The 13,193-nt window shown below is 44.2% G+C and overlaps 1 non-coding gene and 1 pseudogene across 1 annotated transcript; both read left to right on the forward strand.

The window, feature by feature from the left end:
- Positions 1-4,257: 4,257 nt before the first annotated feature.
- Positions 4,258-4,330, forward strand: TRNAK-UUU. The gene has a single exon. It is a non-coding gene; the product is annotated as a tRNA-Lys (tRNA).
- Positions 4,331-4,540: 210 nt separating this feature from the next.
- LOC119360890 lies at positions 4,541-5,316 on the forward strand (annotated as a pseudogene).
- Positions 5,317-13,193: the final 7,877 nt, after the last annotated feature.

Raw genomic sequence — 13,193 nt, forward strand, 5'->3', positions numbered from 1 at the left:
GAACTCTCGGATACACTGGTTTTTAACAGCATCAGCATCTCCGACAAGTCGTAAAGCATGGATAGGTGGAAATGCGCTATAAAGATTCGGCATCGCTCGATCAAACAAAGGGAAAAATCATCAAGAATCTGATCTTGCTCTGAATCATCTACCAAGGGTTCACTGTCAATGCAATTTGAGTTGGCCAACTCCGGTGCCTCTAAGTCAGAAGTATCTCTATTGGCAAGCTCTCATTGACATAATCCGGTGTAGGTGTAGGGAGCTGACTCTCATGTGGATCAAGAAATATCTCCGTAGTGCTCAGGACAGGCCGTGAGCGTCTTATCTGCTTGGATCAGGTAACAGCTTCATTTCTTTTCAGAAGCTCAAACACAGTGTTTTCCAATATAGAAGCGGAGTAGTTCTTGTGCAATCCAGGCATAGGGCTACTAGAATCCATCACTAAAAGAGGAGTTTTCCGAGCTCTATCAACACAACAGGACTCTAGATATTGGCAACAAAAGGGCACTTACCCCTAAACTAGATTACTCTTCTTCTTCCTATGATAAAGCGGGGGCTGAAAGGGACTCTTTAAAGTACTTCAACGTTATCACTGGACTTTCGTGTCAATCCAACCGGAGGAGGGAAATCGGGAGAATAAAGAAGTCTTGCACGAGGGCGGCCTCTTTCCATGCCTTCAAATCCATTTGCCACACTTTCAGATCTCGGATATACAATGAGGAATCCTGACGATCTACGATCACAGAACGCAGTAATACGAATGTCTCTCACGAGCCCCAAAGAGTCCATCAAGTATGCCTGCTTTGTTGGCACAGGGAAAGGTAGAACGACCTTCCACCAGGTCAACCGCTCACTAGGCTTCTTGCTGCGGTGAAGTTGCTTCATCACCCAGCTCAACATCAGCCTCATCCCCCCCATTTTAAGCTTTGGTTATAGTATCCTTTAGTTCCACTTCTTCACCGATCTCTTCCGCAATCTTATTTCCCCACTCCTCATCCAAGTGAGGAGCTACCCGAGATCATCGAAACCCACCACACAAACCCTAACTGGCAAAACCAATCTACGAACACCAAGGGCGGGTAGAGGCGTCAGATGACAATTGAAGTAGGGGTCTGCCTCTTTCAAAGGGAAGCAAGAGTCTCATAGGGAAGGAGATCCTGCACAGACCAATCCCAATCAGGAAAAGAGTCTTGTTGTCAATGAAAGCAATTTTTCTATGTCACATATCTTCCTATCTCGTGTTGTGAGCTATAAAGTACCCACCAGGGGGGTGGACCAAGAAAGAGGTAGGCGATTGGGTCCTTCCCATCCTCTGTGATGCCAGTCTCTTTGTCATTCTTTCACCCTTGCTGAGTAGCGAAGTGAGCATACTCAAGATCCAATTCATCAATCATTTGAGTTGGTACGAACATAGGAATTTAGACTCCGCTTGATTCGATCTTCAGTTTCGACCTTCATCAGTCAGGAAAAACAAGAAGGACCCACTTATTCCACTCAGAGAGACCGAACCAGGCAATAACAAAAAAGAAAAACTGAAGGAAGTTCTCTTTTCATTCCAACTAAACTAAGTGAAAAAAAGGGGGAGAGCAAAACAGAAACACAGGAACAAAGAAACTGTGTCCAACCCAACGAGGACCTTAATAAGCGCCATCCCGAGACTTGGACTCGAGGGATGGTAAGATCAATAGGAGAAGGAGATATGATACAATTACTATGATCAGGATACCTTATATGAGCCATACTTATCCAGTGAATCAATCGCGTGAGGGTGTTGTTGATAGAGGGAGCTCTGGCCAGGAGAGGCTAGAGCGAGTGATAGCAACGGAAAGGTAAGATCAAGAAGGAAACAAGGCTTAAGAGGACCCTAATGCACCAATACTTTAGGCATTCAAACTTCCAATACATACTTATCATGGAATGAAATCCAAGAGGAGCAAGCATATCACTGAGAATAGCTAGCTAAAATCAAGGATGCTATCACAATATTCAATGGAATAGTTACATTGGAATAAGATAGACCCGCTTCGATGTTGTATTCAGTATGTCACCTAGGAGCCAGAACTCACTATGCCATAGTCATACAATCAACCTGTGTATTAACAACAATATCTAGACAGGCAGGATGGATTAATTATATTGATGGCAAGATAAGGTGCTCAAAGGGGAAGCACTCTTCATCAAGTAATAACCCCTGGGGGCGGATACTGCAAAAAGAAAGCAACGCATAAGCTCTTGTTCCTGATACGGTTCGAAAGTAGTGCAAAGAAAAGCGGTACTTCGGTCGGAAAGAAAGCTGCTGGAGGGTTAGTGCTAGAATCTTCTTGTTCGGATGGTTGAGAGAAGGAGGTGTGTCCTGTGGCGGATACACCGATTGATCGAGACGCCTCAAGGCCACCGGAGGGAGAAATAGTGATAGCAACGCTTACAAGGAATGCTGGGATAAGTTGGGAAGAAGGCAAAGATACTGGCGACTAGATCCTTGTGGCAGATTGGAAGATACCGATATCTCTATTTCAATTTGTTGATTCATGGTTTAAGGAAAGCTCCCGTTTCAACTTTGCTTCTTGTAAGCTTCGGTATAAATAGCTCACTTGCGGGATCTTATCTCATTCTATGGGAATAGATTTCATTTCTATCTTTTGGCTTAAAGTGGTGAACAAATCCTTTCTCTTTACTTTTTGTGCTCCGCATGGCTCCGATCAAGATGTGACTCATCCTGTATATACATAATTAGGAGACCTCTCATGAACTTGTTAAAGCAAGGAGTACCATTTGTGTGGACAAGCCAAAGCAATCCTTTGATGTTCTCAAGCAAGCTTTAATTGAGGCCCCTGTGTTGGTTCTCCCTGATTTCAGTAAAAGATTTGTGCTAGAGACAGATGCCTGTGGGCATTGGAGCTGTGATAAGGGGTAGAAGTATACATGTGGGGTGGGTTTCGAAGGGAAGGTTGCACAATAGATCAGAGATCCTTTGAGGAAGACTGAAATGACTATACTTATAGAATGGTCCATATCAAACAGATACGATACTGGTTTACACAGAGAATATCACCTAGCTCTAAAACGGCAGCACGTGAGTGCAACTTAGAGTAAGAAAGAACGACCTTCTACTACCTTTTTACTGGGGCATTGTTTTAACAACTTTAGTTGATTGATCTACGAATGGAGGGATTCAAGCTTATTTTTGTTAACCGAGATGCAAACGACTAACAAACTGGATTCGAAGCCACCTGTCGTAATAGTACCTGCGGGTTCTTTCTGCGGAGCCTTCAAATGGAATAGCTAGCTGCCCAACGGCCAATGCCACAGGCAAATCTCCATTTTCCAACTTATACAACTCTTTGGGGTCCAAAGATACTCGCCATTGCAACTTAATAAATAGGACCGGTGGGATCGCCTTCAACAGATATATCGGTTTCACTGCTTTCGTACCCTTTGTTTTGGTCATGTGGATGACCCGCAGACTGTAGATAAGATGGATACCCACGTACTGCCTTCAATGAAGAGAGTTTTACCAAGGATCCTTAGACAGATAAGGGGGACAGACAAGAGGTATGCAACCTGCTGAATATTGTCACTGAATCGCTCACTGACAAATACTTGGGGCTCCTCTCCCTGGTAGGAGTGGATAGGAGCGACTGCTTCCAACACTGAATTGAGAGAATTTTCACTCGGATTAATGGCTGCAAAGAGGAAGGGCTAATTGGCTCCGCCATGGAGACCGAAATACGAGCTTCATTCATCACATCATTTTGCAACGGAGAAAAAAGAAGAACATAATAAAGTTTCTGAATGACTCAAACAGCAACAAGATCAAAGGTAATGACCAGTTAGCATCTCTGATACAGGGTTAATTTAAGGGACTGTTCACCTCAGAAGTTCTAGCTCCCGACCCTGGGCTACTGGGGAAAGTAAACAGGCGAGTAACGGAAGAAATGAACACAAATCCTCATTACAAAGGATAGACTACTCGATTTGACGTTAATTGGAAAATAATACTACTTCTGTCAATCATATTTACTTTGCTTAAGTGATAATAGATCTATTCTGCGTGTCACTTTACCTTTTTCGTAGATAGTCTGAGTTCGAGCTACTATAGACCTTCTTTTTTAGATAGAATCCTCAATGAGTGGAAAGGACTCCCAGACTTGCTCCACAGTACTATACCATAAAGAGCCGCGCCCTTGTGATATGATAAGAAGAAAAGGGGCTAGGCCGCCCTCTTTTCTTTTCCGCACCAAGCCTTCTTGTAAAATTGGGTGTATAGCTCAGTTGGTAGAGCATTGGGCTTTTAACCTAATGGTCGCAGGTTCAAGTCCTGCTATACCAAAAACAAAAAAACCACTCTTGTATTCGTAAGGATGCATCGTAGCCTTCAAAGAGCACTCTTTGGCCTTGAGAAAAGCCTCTTTCTCATCAACATCTCGACTTCGCTCGTTGTTTGAGGTCAGTATAAAGTAGATCAGATCTGCGTTGCAAACACTTTCATTTTTAGCGTCTCATCTTCTCTGGAGAAGCTCAAATCGAACGGATAGAGCAGATGGTCCAATTATAGAACTTCTTCTTTTTCATTACTTCCATGGTCGTGCCCCGTGGCACGGCAGCACCCGTACTATTGAAATGGTTCGTCAGTAGAGATGTTCCCACTGGTGCCTCTTCTTCCAATGGTACTATAATTCCTATTCCTATCCCTTTATTCCCTTTTTTGGTCTATCTACATTTAAGGAAATTCATACGCTCCATGGACAGAGCAAAAAGTGGAGTGTTGGTCAAAGCAAGCCGCCCTATTCTATTACCAGACAAAATGGAGAGAAGCTCATCCGCTAGAAATGCTTTATTTAGTTTCGTTCCCGTTCTTCATTTCCTTATTATCGAATCCATGGGGGACTTGTCATATTTAGAATCTTTCTGCGGTCTGCTCTGTTTACAATTCTTTCGTACTCTCTTCTCTTTACCACGCGATAGGTCAGCGAAGCGTGAGCGGGCGCTCCGAAATAAAGGCCAAGCACTTCGGCCTAAGGGGAATGAGCAACAAAATGACAAGATGAGGTGCCCCGGGCACCCCCATATAGAAAGAAGAGTCGAAGGTTTTGGGCCTGTAGCTCCCCCCCCCCCTCGTCGAGTGGTGCTTGTTTGGGGGGTGTGCCATCAGAAAGCGGGCTTGAAGCTCTCGCCTTACCAACGAGCCGACTGCTGATGGCTGTTGGTCACGACTACTACAAAAAAGTGAAGATGAATCTTTCTATTTCACATGGAGGAGTGTGCATCTTTATGTTGGGTGTTCTTCTGTCGTGCGACCCGATGGATTATGTGTGACCTGTGGCCCACGCCTCCTATTCTATTTGTTTAGGGCGGGCAGCGTGAACTCTGATTCGATCCGGGTATTCAATCCCGCTGCTGAGATGCTCATTGACTCCAAAACTCGTGCATAAGGGTAAGGAACTTTGGATGAATTAATGTGAATGGGTGTAAGCCTCGCTGCTCGGAAACACCCAGTGTTGACCACACTGAGAGACACGAAAGCGCAGGTAATGCCAGTTGGCGAAGTGGCGTTAAGCATCCCTAGCGGTACGCAAAGAGAGGTCGTGATGATATCATCTACGTCCGTACCGCTCCTCGTGGAGTAGATCCAGCATCCAACCAACCCTTTTTTGACCAGGGAACGGGAAAATTCCCACTACCGCTGGCAGGCCAGCCGGGCCGTGAGCGCGGTGGGAACGGGCTTCCCAAAATCGAGCCCCGGCCCGGGTCGGCATAGAATGGGGGGGACGGCCCTAATGTTGTGTTGGTCGGGTTGCAGGCGGATAAAAGCGGACGTGGGGACTCGGGTCGGGGCACAGCGTAACTAAGAGAGCCATTCCATTTAGGGCGAGACCGAATGGGCGGGCACAAGTGGTCTGGTGTCCGAGCCGATTGGTTAGACGACGACTACTGCACATATTAGATTCTATTAGCCGCCTATCCCGGAATGGACTGGGATGGAATTCCACGGGCGGCTGCTCCTGAACAAGCTGCTCATGCTCAAACTGATCAACATAAAGTGGAAAGTGTAGTAGAGATATTACTCGCAGTATGAGAAGGAAGAGAAGATCTAACCTCTCTACTTGACACCTCTGAACCAACTTCATTCCCAGCTAAAACAGGAAAGCTGAAAGTACTCAAGCTTCAAACTCCTTGCTAACAGCCCTACCGATAAAAGGAATAATGCTTCAAGGACTATATGACTAGCTCTTATACGAGTTCCTGGTAAACCACTACTTGCGTACCTCAATTAAAGCTTGCTTGAGAACATCAAAGGATTGCTTTGGCTTGTCCACACAAATGGTACTACTTTCTTTAACAAGTTCCTGAGAGGTCTCCTAATTATGTATATACAGGATGAGTTACATCTTGACCGGAGCCATGCGGAGCACAAAAAGTGAAGAGAGTCTTTTCCCTTCTACTCCTTTGGAAAGGGGGTTCGGGGGAAACCTTTTGTCCTTCCCTTGTTTTGTCTTTTCAGTAGCAAAGGAAAGCAATCTACATCTACATGATTCCAAGATGGTAAAAGATATAAAGTCAAAGTGCTATGGAATGCATGGTGAACAACCTGCGGGAGCACGGTAATCCCAACAAGTAGGATCCAGAGGAACTCAGGCAGAAGTACTGCCTCCTTGATTGGATCGCACATGTCAACTGGCTTTTCAGAGACCTAAAAAGACGAAGCCCACAGAACAGATGAAGACCCAGAACCGAGGAGAACAGAATGAATACCGATCTTAGAGCGGACAATCAAACCCAGTTCCTAGTTTCCTTCAAGCAATAGCCTGCCTGTTCCCGTTCTTCGTGTAGCAAACCTCCTATAGTGGATATGACTGAGAACGAGCTTGACTCCACTCACTGCAAAGGAACAACTGATTCTCCAATTCCGTGGTTTGTTTTCCTTTCATTCTACTTACCTTCTTTTCGCCGAAGTCAGGAGTTTGGCTGCGCCAAAGCAGAGGAACGGTGGGAAGCAGCCGCCGCTGCACGGGTCCTGCGCATTATCAAAACCAGGCAATGTAGTCAATGAACAAAAGTTTCGTTTACCACTGGGGTTCTTCATATGCACAGTCAGCTCAGGTAACGTCTAGAGGTGTTAATACAAAGCAAGAATTGGATTCTAAGTATTGCCATTTCGTGTTCAGAAGTCTGAAGCACATCATTTGCGGGAAGCGGCGAGGAAGAAAAGCGTACCGTATTGACGGTAGTGCAGAATGATCTCCATCACGATATCGTACGTATCTCCAGAGCACGAACGTACGGTATACAACCGAGTTGCCCGACGTCGGACACAACAAACATTCCAGCACCCTGTTCATTTAGCCTCTTAATTGATGGAAAGAAAATAGAGGTCTGCAGCAAACAAGAGCAAGCGACACTAAACTACAGTAGTGATAAATTGGCGGAACCTTCGGTCGGAGCCATCCGCAAGCCGCACCCCGCCCAACCCAGAAGTACCCTCCATTTCGTTGTTGAAAAAGAAAATAAAGAATGTTCTGAGATCCTGTCGAAATCGTAAGCTGCCCGAAACCAAATTGGAAGAAATTTACAGGGATCTTAACCTAGAAAATGTGAGCGAGGAAAAACGGGTAAAAAAAACCAGGTCCTCGATGGCATTTCAAGGCGACGCCTTTATTTTTGAAATAACATGAAGGATAAACCCCATATCGACTTAATTGTGAAATCTCCAGCGAAAAGAACAGTCTCGCAGGAAGACCCAAATACTTACTATATGTGCGTTTATGTATCAACTCTTATATAGTCTAGTTTTCCCGCCCTATCTAGAGAAGGAATCAATTCCCCTTTTTGAATGTACAAAAATTGGTAGAGCTCAGCATGTTTGGAAGCACGGGAGAACACTCTCCATGGTCAAACCAACACGGATTTAGGGAAAGGGAAAGATCTATAATCATCTTCCCTAAAAAGGAAGGATCCCGAAACAAATTCTCATCGTTGACCACGAGATGTTCCAGTATCTCATAGGTCGACCAACCACATGTTCCACTCTTGTTAAAGAAGCATATGGATCAAGTGTCAATTCGTCGGATGAGACCTTTGCTGTCCTTCCACAGGTTAATGAGCGCTATATTCGGGAAGTACAGGATACCAGAGAAACTAGTGAGTATTGGGGTGGGGGCACTACTTAAGACATCTTTGCTTTGGACTTGCTCTACCTTCTAAATTGAGAAATGGCTATCATCACATCGAGCTGTCTACTTCTTATCCATAGGAGGGAGTGAACCGTTATGTTCCTGAAGTCAGTATTGGAAACACAGGTATCCAGAGCTATTATTTGAGCAGCATCGACCTAATTCCTATGTTTTCCGAAGATCATTCAGGGAAGAGAAGAAGACATGGGAAAGAAGAGCACGATTGTAAGTAGGCATCAATAGATAGATATGATTGGTTGACGAAGATTGGCTTCTTGGGCCCCCGTAGGGCTATGTTGCTATGCTGCTAGAAAGAAAGGAAGAGTTCGATGTCCATCAGTTCGTGGTTTCGGAGATTGCTTACCGACTTTCATTCATATCTGAAAAGATCAAGGGTGCCGAAGTCTTCATTGATCCAAAGAAAGAAGCTGACACAGGCAAGACCTGGATGATCGAGTTATCATATTAACTTGGGTTATGCCAACTTGTGTTGTGTTTCATAATCAGAGCTACTTGTCCTTGCATTGCCCAAGAGAAGTCATCTTTGCTAGGCTGTTTTTCGGTTGTCTAGCCATGCGTGGGAGCGAAGATAACTCCAAACACGTTCTGGTAGATGAGGGGAGACTTGCTGTATCCATTTCCCTCTCTGGCCAATGATTTGAGGAGCTAGCACCAGATGGTCTATCGTGGCCTTTTTATCTATAAAAACGTATAAAATGAAGCGTAGATGAGACACTGTTTAGCGAGGAACTTGTGGAAGGCTTGGGCTATACTCGTACTCTTTGGAACTCATTATTATTATGCGGCAATCATATCACTGTCTTTATCGACTCCATGCAAAACATGTTCATTGAATTTGAGAGGCCTAAAATGGCTAACATTATGACCAAAACAACTAACATGCCAAAACTGGTAATAGGCCCGCGGATCTCTCTGCTTATCAATGCTATTTTATTGTGTTCTGTAGCCTTGCTAACCACAGGCGTGGATCCACAAGAACAGAAGAAGCAACAAGATCGTGCTTCCCTGTTTTAGGAGTTTCTTCCACCGGTGTGCCTATAGGGAGATAATGACTCTCCTAAAACCTTTATTTGCGGTTAATTGTTAATTGGATCTACACTTTTGTTGGATCCACATCTTTGAAAGAAGACTAGTTTGGCACGGGCGGGCTAGAAAGACTTCGAGGATAAAACCGATCATTCAACAGATAAGGTCCTTTTGGGTGACTCTGGATGGAGCAAATCTATAGCATCAGCCAGTCTAGCGCGTTCTAACCACTATCGCTTTCGTCTTGTAAAAGTGTAATAAATGCGACTGTGAATTAGGGCCAGTAGACTAGAACTATAAATTGACCTGGCGTCGACGCGTAGCCGCTCACCATTATGGTTCTATTGGTTCTCATCGAAGTATCTAAATGGTTCTATTGGGGTTCCCTTCGAGATATCCAAATATTATTTGGAATTTACCACCCGTGTGGAGCCTTGAATGCGACTATAAATTGGATCAGTCACACCGGGCGATCACTCTCCTGGAGAGCTCTTATGGCTCTCATGTGATAACTAACTCGCCTTTCTCAGATTCTTCTGAATCGGGATCCGTGGTTGCGTCTGTTGGCAGTAGCACTTCTTCATTGTATTTGTGACTTGGCTTTGTGAAAGCTCCCATTGACATTCTAACACATTGGCATTCTAATCTTTGATTATTTCTTAAGAAATTCGACCCAGAAGGCTTTTTAGCTGAACATAAGGAGTGGTGTGCGGACCCACAGGCAATTACCAATATATCATTAGATTAGTTAATTCCCACGCGCCAAACAGGCGTCACCACACTGCCTCCCAAAGGCTTATTTTAGGCTTCCCCGCCACATCACACGCTTGCTTGCTTTTGCTAATCCGATCCAGAAAAAACGAACATTCTCCCACGTGCTTTGGGCCTTGCAATAGCAGTAGATGCTACAAACGTGGTGTCATTATCCGCGATTCCTCAATCGATCAGAAGAAAGGGAATATAACCTGCCCCTCATTGTCCAGGTTTTCTTTGAACAACACCGGCCGGACAAGAACAAAGGTTTTCACCATCGTCTTTGCGCTTTGCTAGAACTATGTAAGGTTTACACTCGTGACTTCACGAGATAGTGATTGTCAACATCCCACACAACTCTCACTCTCACTCTAGCAAAAGGAAATGAATGTATCTACTCCTTCAAACAACAGGAAAGCAGACACGCATTCTACCCGCATCAATGCCTCTGCCCTCTTGTATCTACATATCATGATATGGATACCCTTGGTCATTAATAAAGGGAAGATGATTTTAGTCGAGGTGATCGGACTAACACTGAGTGCATTTGTCCTGGCTAGGCTTATTACGTTCTTAGTGTTCTAAAGTGGGACAGGCGCTAGCTCTAGTAACCATTCTCCATTGATTGGAAAGGGCTTAGAAAGGCATATATGAAACTAAGAAAGCATCACTCTGGCTTAGAGTCACCAACCATCGAACCATATCCAGGTCACAGTCACCCACCAGGAAGGCAGAGAGGCAAGACAAAGTAAAGACAGCAGGAATCGAACCTAGGAATAGTAAAATGATGATTCAAAGCGCTACCGGGATGCAGCTCTTGTTCGAGGTAGGTTAGTAGCTCTAGCCAGAAGTAGAAAAGCATTAGTTGGTGGTAGCCCTTAGGAACACGAGGAAGCTGATGTAGTGAAACTGGATGAGCAATGATGAGGCCCTTTCACGCTATCGCCCTGGATTGTTCACCTAGTTCAGAGAACACTCAGGTTGCTTAGAAAGCGTAGCTTTAGGAGACACCAGGGTGTTAGCATTCAAGAATGAGATCACACCAGTGGTACTAGAAGCTCCAAAGACTGTTGAAAACAAAGGGAGTGGACGGACAAAGATGAGAAAGGAACAAGAACCCAGTCGTCGAACCAGTATAAAGCCCTAAGTGATCTGCTCTACAAGAGTATATTAACTCACGTTCGGAGTATGAACAGGGAAACCCGATACCTACTACCTTAGAAGAAAGAATTCCGGAAGAAATGAAGAAGAGCTGTTCGACAACGATCCTGACCTATCAATTCATGAAATTGGAGTTTGATGTTGTGTTGTAAACGAAATCTTCAGAGAAATGGAAGACAGGCAGAGTATAGATTAGTTCATCTCTCCACTCAATGAATTCCACATTCATATCCAATCTCATTTCATTAGCAAAAGATACCTCTACGCTCTAAATTGCTCTATTGACTTCGGATAGACGTGATCGAAACCAATATGCTTGGTTAGTTCATGCTTGACTGGATCATTGGCAATCTGAATAGGATTCGGAGTCTCCTGTACTGGCTTCATTCACTCCCAAGCTCTAGTAAATATCTGAGTGAGTAAGTTATGGATCGTGGGCTTTTCCATCTCCTGCTTACGGCAATATCTGCTTCTTTTTAGCTGAAGACAAGGGCCCCTCCTATAAGGTATTTTGTAGTTGGTGGGAGCGCTTTGGCGCGAGAAGTGATAGCTATGGCTTAACAAGCATCAACTGTTCGCACAAGCGCTGGTATCTTTATGTGTCCCGTGAGAAAGAGAAATAAGTGGATGGTATCAATCGAGGCAAGTAATAAAACATGCTGGGAAATTTGGAACTGACGGATGCAGAAAAGAAGGTACTCGTGATGGACGATCTTGACGATGACAATGGCACATCTCAGTCAAGTCCATCAATTCCAAAGGAGTGGTTTGTTTGCTTCACTTCACTTTACGATACTGTTCCATTGCTTCTGTGCAGTAAGAAGTTGGCAACAGGGATTTCGGATAGGTAGGTTCAGTCAACCCAAGAGAACTGTTGGCGTGATGAGCTAATGGGTATAGATATTTTTTGCAGGTTGGATACCGTTGAGGTCAGTGCAGGTATAAGAAAGGCTGAGAGACGAGAAAACGGCTGTCCCGTGGCTATCGAATTAAGAATGATAACATGACTTGTAGGTTCTCGTGCAATTCTGGATCATGTGAAAAAAACAGGTCACTTGACTCAGTCTGTCACTTTCAAGCCGTTGCACAAGCACTTATTAAATTGAAATAGGGGCATCCATTTTCGAGCTCTATCGCACTTTCCACACCTATTGTGTACAATCATCCATGCATAAGTATAACAAAAGATTCGGATCCAGAAACCAAAACAAGACATAGTTGGATAGGTGCCGTGCCCTGGTCCAGGGATATTGCTAGGACCAATAATAGGAATATCATTTCAATAGCGCTAGGAAGAAGCCCCGCGGGGCGTAGCAGTTGGTGGGGAATAAAAAAGCGCTGGAAGATAAATTATCATGCGTAAAAGCCTGGAAACATAAGCAGTTTTCTGAATAGGAGTAGATATTTAGTCTTCACCTGATAGGGGTCATATTTACTACGAAGACGAATATATCGTACGCGTTTTGTAAGGAGCAGCCATTCATACTGAAAAGAGTGATTCATTTTTGAAGTATATCAAATTCAGAGGAAAAAGCTGGAAGAAGACGACGGGATTGCTGATAGATCCCCTCTACACCCTAACCAAGAGGGCCAAGTGCAAACCTCTATCTCTTTTTCTCGCCGGGTGGAAAGGTTATTCTTTGCCAGTAGTGCCCTCTGTAGGAAGAATCATAAATGTCGGAGGACGCCTTCAACATGAATTGTCACTGTGGAATGAAATCACCTCTCGAATCGAGCAAGAAATGACTATTTATTTGATAATAGCGACTTATCACAAAAACAACCAAGGGTCCATCCATCGATTCGCAGATTGGCCTGACTCGTAATTCACTTTTGACTCTGTGTTCGATAGCCTAACCATAGTGATGTTAATTGTGGTTACATTCATAAGTAGCTTGGTCGATCTTTATTCCATTTCATATATGTCTGAGGATCCACATAGCCCTCGATTTATGTGTTATTTATCCATTTTTACTTTTTTTATGATAATGTTGGTGACTAGAGATAACTTTCTTCAATAAAGTAAAACGAACGGGCACTTTCATGCCATTTTCACGTGAT

Source organism: Triticum dicoccoides, chromosome 2B, assembly GCF_002162155.2.
Source record: "Triticum dicoccoides isolate Atlit2015 ecotype Zavitan chromosome 2B, WEW_v2.0, whole genome shotgun sequence".
In the NCBI taxonomy this organism is placed as follows: Eukaryota; Viridiplantae; Streptophyta; class Magnoliopsida; order Poales; family Poaceae; genus Triticum; species Triticum dicoccoides.